Source organism: Aethalodelphis obliquidens, unplaced genomic scaffold (genome assembly GCF_003676395.1).
Source record: "Aethalodelphis obliquidens isolate GAN/ISIS:26980383/991018 unplaced genomic scaffold, ASM367639v1 scaffold6, whole genome shotgun sequence".
Lineage (NCBI taxonomy): Eukaryota > Metazoa > Chordata > Mammalia > Artiodactyla > Delphinidae > Aethalodelphis > Aethalodelphis obliquidens.
This window is the reverse complement of record NW_020837950.1, coordinates 4,820,374-4,828,227: the sequence shown is the minus strand read 5'-3', so window position 1 is coordinate 4,828,227 and position 7,854 is coordinate 4,820,374.

Genomic DNA, 7,854 nt, shown 5'->3' with positions numbered 1-7,854 from the left:
AACTAAGGAAATCTGAATAAAGTATTGACTTTAGTTATTAATAATGTATCAATATTGGTTCATTAATTGTGACAAATATACCATACTAATGTAAGATGTTAACAATAGAAGAAAATGGGCATAAGGTATGTGGGAACTTAGTATTTTTATAACTGTTCTGTAAGTCTAAACTGTTCCAAAATAAGTTTATTTTTAAAATACATTTTAAAAAGTGAGACAAGAACCTAATTTCCCTTCTTTTTCTTTTTGGAACCATGGAAAATATTTTAAAAACAATATATTTGCAGAACAAGTTGAATATGGGAAAGAGGGACTTTGTTAAATGAGCCATAAATATATGATGTAATTAAATGGGATTAGATACATTTAAAGAAACCTAACGAAAGTCTGCTAAGTTTTCTTGAGGAGCTATCAGAGGGTTCCTCTCTGATATGTGTTGTTACATGGCAATCATCTAACAAGAATTCCTGTCAACCCTAGTCAGAGCTCTCTCATGTTCTCTAAGTTTCTACTTCTCATAGGAAATCATACATTTCTCTTCTCTCTCTCAAACTCCAAACCTGTGTCCCTGGACTCACGGCTCCTTGCCCTCCCTCCGGCCTTCTCCTTATTCCCTCCCCAAGGACCCATTTGTTCCTCCGTTGAGATGGTGCACTTCTTATATAAAGTTTCAGATTCCTTTCCTGTGGTGGGAGGGCTTGGGGGTCTGTGGCGGTCAGTAGTGTCTTTCAGCATTCTCGTCCTTCTCTTCCACCTGGACATAAGGTAGAGTTGCCTGTCCCTGCCTGTTCCTTGCTTTAGCCAATGGAACATGAGCAGAAATGACATGTTATTTTTGGACAGAAGTCTTTCAGAGCTGGTATGTAACTCCCACTTTGCTTTCCCCTACCACAGAAAACACTGTCATTCCAGGTGATGGTGACTCCCTCCACTTGCATGCTTAAGTGTGGACCCCCAGCCAACCCGCGGGACATACAGCATGAGAAAGAAAAATATCTTTGTGGTTATAAGTCATTGAGATGTCAGGGTTGTTAAGAAACACAACCTAGCTCATCCTGTCCATCCACCAGCCCTCCCAACAAAACATAGTGTAATCTTCCTAGTTTTGCATGTGAAGAAACAGAAGACTGGGAGATTAATATTACTCAGCTACGAAGGAGTAAAGCCAGGATTTAAACCCCAGAGGTATGGCTCCAGCGTCTGTGCCCTTAGTAACCATCCCACAGAGACTCTCTGAGAAAAAATACAGGAATACATCAGAGAGTCCATCTTCCATTTACTTCCCCTGAACAGCGCCATCCTGCTGCTCCTGTCTGCCCAGGTTGCTTCCTCTGCCTCCTGCATTGCTATTGCCCTGAGACTAGCCTGTGAGAACCTTTTCCTGTATCTGTGGCTTTTCTTTCTTAGTTTACTCTCTTATTTTCTGAAGCTTTCTAAGGGGCTCATAGGAAAGGATACATGGGAGGTTAACTTTTGGAGGCCTTGAATTTTTAAAAATATTTTTTTCTTCCCTCATTGTGATGGTTAATTTTATATGTCAGCTTGGTTGGACCACAGTGCCCAGATATGTGTCCAACAGGTTTTTGGATGTTTCTCTGAGAGTGTATTTGGATGAGATTAATGTTTACGTAGGTAGATGTTCTGTCAGTCTCTGCCTGTTGATAGTGATGCTGTCAGCTAGGGATGCCTTGAGGCACTTGCCTGGTCCGTACTACTTGTGGTGAGGCCCCCACTGACATTTCCTTGACTGGAGCCAGTGTTGTGGCTGGACTGGCCCTTGTGATTCTTACTATGATCAGAAGACACACCTAAGCAAACACCATGAGGGAACTTTGAAGAACAAAATGTATTACAGGTCCTGAAGGGTACATGGCACACCCAATGGCCACACACTGAGGTCAAAGGTAGAAAAAGAGGGAGGGGGGCGCAGACCTGGGGTTCTGCCTTAATTGGGGTCTGAGGGTGAGGTGCCTAGGGTTCGCTTTTTATTGGCGAATTTAAAATGTAAGAGTAGCAATTAGGGCCCAGGAAGGGAAAAGTGGAACCATTCAAGTGGTCAGTCATCTAGGTTACCCAAGGGTTTCTGAAAAGGGAACTTCATAGGTAGGGTGGCCTGGGTTCTTATCTAGTTGTTTGACTAGTAGCTGTGTCATAGAGCTGGCAACATGCTTATTCGGCATGGAGGTCTTTGAAATGGATGTCTTGGTAATAAAAGCTTAATGTCAGGCAATACATTACAATAAAAAAAAAAGCTTAATGTCAGACACACTACAGTGGGCTTGGAGTAAAGCAGAATGCACTCCATAACATGGTGAGCCTAATCTAATCAGTTGAAGGGCTGAATGACACCAAAGACTGATCTCCTGAGCAAGAGGGAATTCTGCCAGCAGATGGCTTTCTGACTTGAATTGGCTCTTCCCTGGTCCCCAGCCTTCAGGTGCACCCTAAAGATTTTGGACTTGCCAGAATCCATAATCAGATGGGCCAGTTCCTTAAAATAAATCTTTTTATATGTAAATACACAAACTGTTGTCTCTGTTTCTCTGAAGAAGCTGACTGATACACTCATACATAATTGCTAGTTTGAAAGACATATTAATCTCCCTGGAAAATAACAATTCTTCAGAATGTTGACATTCTGTGGTCTTCAAATTTTACAGTTGGTACTAAAAGTCTTATTGTCATTATAGTCCAGTTTCTTTGAATGTATGTGAAAAAAAATCTCTGAAAAAAAATACTTTCTTTGTTCCAAGTCTTTTGGTATTTTATGATCTTCTTCTTGGTCAGTCTTAAAATTTTATTGTTCTGGGCCCTTGGTGGGTCTTTTTAACCTGGAGATTCATGTTCTTCAGTTCTGAGAAGTTTTCTTCTTTTCTTATGAATATACTTCACTGAACTAGAAGCTTGATGAAGGCAGGGACCATATATATCTTGCTCATTATTCATCTTACGGTGCCTCGTGTAATGTAGTACCTGGAGCCCAATAGCTATTTGAATGAGTGGATGAAGGAATGAATGAATGCAGGAGAAGAACATGTATGCTTTGGGAAGAGCAGATTGTGCTGAGTTTTAGACCTGTAAAGCTTGAGGTGTAAGAGCCTGGAGCCTCAGAAAGATACCAGGGCTATAAATGTTAATTGGAGAGTTAACTGCATATATTTGGTAACTGAAGCCCTGGTCTTGAAATGATCCCCTGGAAAAGTGTATGGAGAAAGCTAAGAAAAGAAGGTGGGTAGTAGAAGACTATAAAGTAAATGATTCCTTTGAATAAAGAAATAATTTTGGGGACTTCCCTGGTGGTCCAGTTGTTAGGACTCCGCTTCCAATGCTGGGGGTGTGGGTTCGATCCCTGGTCGGGGAGCTGGGATTCCACATGCCCCACGGCCAAAGAACCAAAACATGAAACAGAAGCAGTATTGTAATAAATTCAATAAAGACTTTAAAAAAAAAGTCAACATCAAAAAATGTCTTTAAAAAAAGAAAAAGAAAGAATTTTGTTCCCCAAATCTTCCAAACAGAAGTAAAACTTGAAGATGTTCCCTTGTCCTATAGTTTTCTGTACCTCCCAGCAGAACTTTGCATATTCTTTGAGAAGCATGATACTAGAGCACACTAATTCGTAGGATCTGCCATCAGAACTCACCTCTATTTATATCCATAGTTGAAGTAAGCAGAGAAAAGGAGACCTACATGGGCAGGAAACAGAAATGGCAGAGAGGAAAAGCTGTTGGTAGACAAGATAAGTTGCCAGAAGAGAGGTACAGGGGAACAGTTCTAGCCCACCAAGCCCTTGGTCTCCTCTAGGCTATTCAGACTCTCATTCCCAAGCCTTCTGCGCCTGAAAACACTGCTGCTAAACACTCCTCCGACCCCCAGATAACTCCCATTGCTCCACCCCTGCCAAAAGCAAATAGCTCCTGCAGACCCAGCTCTGTTCTCTTAACCACACCACACCATGCTTTCCACCAAGTCTTATTCCTTCTCTAAGAAGGTTCAAGCCTCTTTCTTGTTAAGCCTAGCTTCAAGTGAAACCAATCTCCCCAGTTCCAGGTGAAGTTAGCTACCTTCTCTAATCACTGGATATTGAGGGTCCCCTCTAACTGCCTGTATCACCAGCAAGATCACCTGCCAGGAACTGACTCTTAGTCCAGGTTCTATCTCTGTCTCACCCTCCATATGTCTCTGCAAGCTCCACACTCTCAGAAAGAAGCTCTCAGGGAAACCATCCCACCCGACCCTGCATAGTACCTTCCTGCTAGAACGTGCCTGTAGATGAGCTCACAATTGAATTTGTTTATTTTAATGGTTGGGGTTTGGGTACCTGGGAGCCAGTTTTAGAAAAGGTATTACCTGTTGGATGAAATGATGATGAAGTACAGATCTAGCATGCAGTTCTAAGATTCTTCACTCCCAGGCTAGCTGACTGGGGAGTGTTAAAAGGAAGTTGAAAGTTAGTTTGCGTGTTGTAACATCCTATACAAACAATAATTCAGTTTCCATCATGATGGGCTAGATAATAATTTTCTCTAAAATGAAAAATGTTGGATAAAATATATTTAAAATCACATTAAAAACAATAAAGAATTGAAAAAAGAGTGGGACCTGCCATGCTAAATTTTGGGGGAAAGCCTGAACCTAAAAGTCAAGGGAAAGTACCTGAGCACCGAAACCTCTTTGTGCTCAGGTGTCTCCTAATGCTGAACACTCAGTCTTCAGTTCCCCGGTCTCATGTGGCAAAGGAGACAGTCAACGTTCAGGGTCCACCCAAGAAGAGGAAACTAAGAGGGGACATTACCTACATCATAGGGACCCAAAAAGGCTACTGTGATATTGTCATTTATAATAAAAACATATATTCTGTCTTTGTCCCCATTTCCAGCAAAGAGATCCTAAAACCCTTGGAATTTCCTAAGCGAAGAGAGCAACATAGGTGTCTTTTGTTATGTTAATGAGGTGACATTTGGATCCACCTAAGTATGAGGACTGGTTGCCAGGAGAACAAACTATAAACAGATGGTTGGAACTTTCAGTCCCACCCCCCCACCCCCCTATTTCTGGGAATGAAAGAGGGGTTATAGATGGAATCATTCACCAATACCAATAATTTAATCAACCATGCCTACGTAATGAAGCCTCTATAAAAATCCAAAAGGATGTGGTTTGGAGAGCTTCCAAGTTAGTGAACATGTGGAGAATTGGAGAGAGTGGCACATTTGGAGAGGGCATGGAAGCTCTGAGCCCTTTGCCCATACCTTGCCCTATGCATCTCTTCATCTGGCTGTTGATTCATACCCTTTATAATAAGCCAGTTATCTAGTGAGTAAACTGGTTTCCTGAATTCTGAGAGCCACTGTAGTAAATTAGTCAAACCCAAGGAGGGGGTCATGGGAACCTTTGGTTTACCCCCCATTATTCAGAAGCACAGATAACAACCTTGACTTGTGTTTGACATCTAACATGGGGACAGTCTTGTGGGAATAAACCCTTAACCCATGGGATCTGATGCTATCTCTAGGTAGCTGGTGTCAGTATTGAGTTGAATTGTAGGACACTAAGCTGGTGTCAGAGAGCTGCTTGGTATGGGGGGGTGCAGGGGTGTGTGAAGGGGAGCCCCACACATTGTAATTGGAGACAGAATATTAGTTACATAATTAAAGAAATGGTAAATCAGAACAAAGCTCCCACCTCCCTGAAGTAACAGAAAGGAAAAAAACAAGCAAGCAAACAAAAAGTAACAAGGAAAGAGTCCCTAAGAAGTTATAGTGGACTTCCCTGGTGGTGCAGTGGTTAAGAATCCACCTGCCAATGCAGGGGACATGGGTTCGATCCCTGGTCTGGGAAGATCCCACATGCCGCGGAGCAACTAAGCCCGTGTACCACAACTACTGACCCTGCACTGTAGAGTCCATAAGCCACAACTACTGAGCCCATGTACCAGAACTACTGAAGCCCATGTGCCTAGAGCCCGTGCTCCGCAACAAGAGAAGCCACCACAATGAGAAGCCCGAGCACTGCAACAAAGAGTAGCCCCCCGCTCACCGCAACTAGAGAAAAGCCCACGCACAGCAATGAAGACCCAATACAGCCAAAAATAAATAAGTAAATTTATTTTAAAAGAAAAGTTATAGTCATAGACTGGTCCTTAAAAGAATTTGTATCCTGCATAAACATAGCCTAGGTGAACCAGAGAATCTCAAGGTGAGATGGTCCACGTCTGGGGTGCCTGTGCACTTGGCAGAAAACCTCTATGAAATAAGGTTCATTTAGCCTAGAAACCAGAGAACCCACCAAGTTTTTCTTAAAGGTGATGATCAGCAAGCAAACATACACAAGAAAGCAAGGTAACATGAATGAAAACCAGTAGAAAAACGTGACAGCAGAAACAGACTCAACTAAATCTAAGATGTCAGAATTATCAGGCACAAATTATATAAATGACAAGCTTGAAAATATCTGAAGGAAATGATTAAAAGTGACAGCAGATTTGGGAAATGAAATTCTAGAAATGAATGCTACAGCAATCCAAATGAAAACTCAAAGACATGTTTGGTAACAGAAGAATTCATGAGCTGAAAGATGGATCAAAATAGATTACTCAGGGGACTTCCCTGGTGGCACAGTGGTTAAGAATCCACCTGCCAATGCAGAGGACATGGGTTTGAGCCCTGGTCTGGGAAGATCCCACATGCCGTGGAGCAACTAAGCCCGTGTACCACAACTACTGACCCTGCACTGTAGAGTCCATAAGCCACAACTACTGAGCCTGAGCTCTAGAGCCCGTGAGCCACAACTACTGAGCCCATGTGCCACAACTCCTGAAGCCCATGTGCCTAGAGCCCATGCTCCACAACAAGAGAAGCCACCACAATGAGAAGCCCACACACTTCAACAAAGAGTAGCCCCCACTCACCACAACTAGAGAAAGCCCACGCACAGCAACGAAGACCCAACGCAGCCAAAAAAAAAAAAAAAAAAAAAGATTACTCAGAATGTGTAACAAATGAAAGGGTGAAAAATACTGTGGAGAAGTAAGAGACATGAAAGACAGGGTGGGATTCTTAACCTGTTTGTGATTGGAATCCCAGAAGGAGACAGAGACTGGGAAGAGGCAATATCTGAAGAGATAATATATAGCAGAGCATTTTTCAGAAAGATACCAATCCACAGATTCCAGAGACTCAGAATATCTTTTTATTTTTGCTGCTTGGGATTTTCACACTGAAATACATCATAATTGTAAAAGAAGCTAGAAGGTGAAGGAAAGAGAGTATATCTTCAAAGCAATAGCAGTTAAACTGACAACTGAGTTCTTGACAGAAAAAATGAAAGCCAGAAAACAATGCCATAATGTCTCAAAGAAAATTGGCTGAAAGAAAATAACTGCTGCATTAGAGTTCAAGCAGAGAAGCACAACGAGCAGGGGATACATATGAAGGTACTTGTTGCAAGGGATCTGCTTACACAATTGTGGGGCCTGGCTAGGTAAGTCTGAAATCTGTATGGCAGGCCCTCAGAAGCGTGGACCAGAACTCATTGAAACAGGCTGAAACAGCAGTCCATTGGCAGAATTTCTTCTTCAATCTGGGAAGCCTCAGCTCTGTTTTTAAGGCCTTTCCATTATTGAATCAGGCCCACTCAGATTATCTAGGATAATCTTCCTAACTTAAAGTCAACTGATTCTGGACTTTACACATCTACAAAACACCTTCAGAGCAACCCCACTTTTTTAAAAAATTAATTTTTATTGGAGTGTAGTTGCTTTACAATGTTGTGTTAGTTTCTACTGTACAGCAAACTGAATCAGCTTTATATATATATATATATATATATATATATATATATATATATATATAT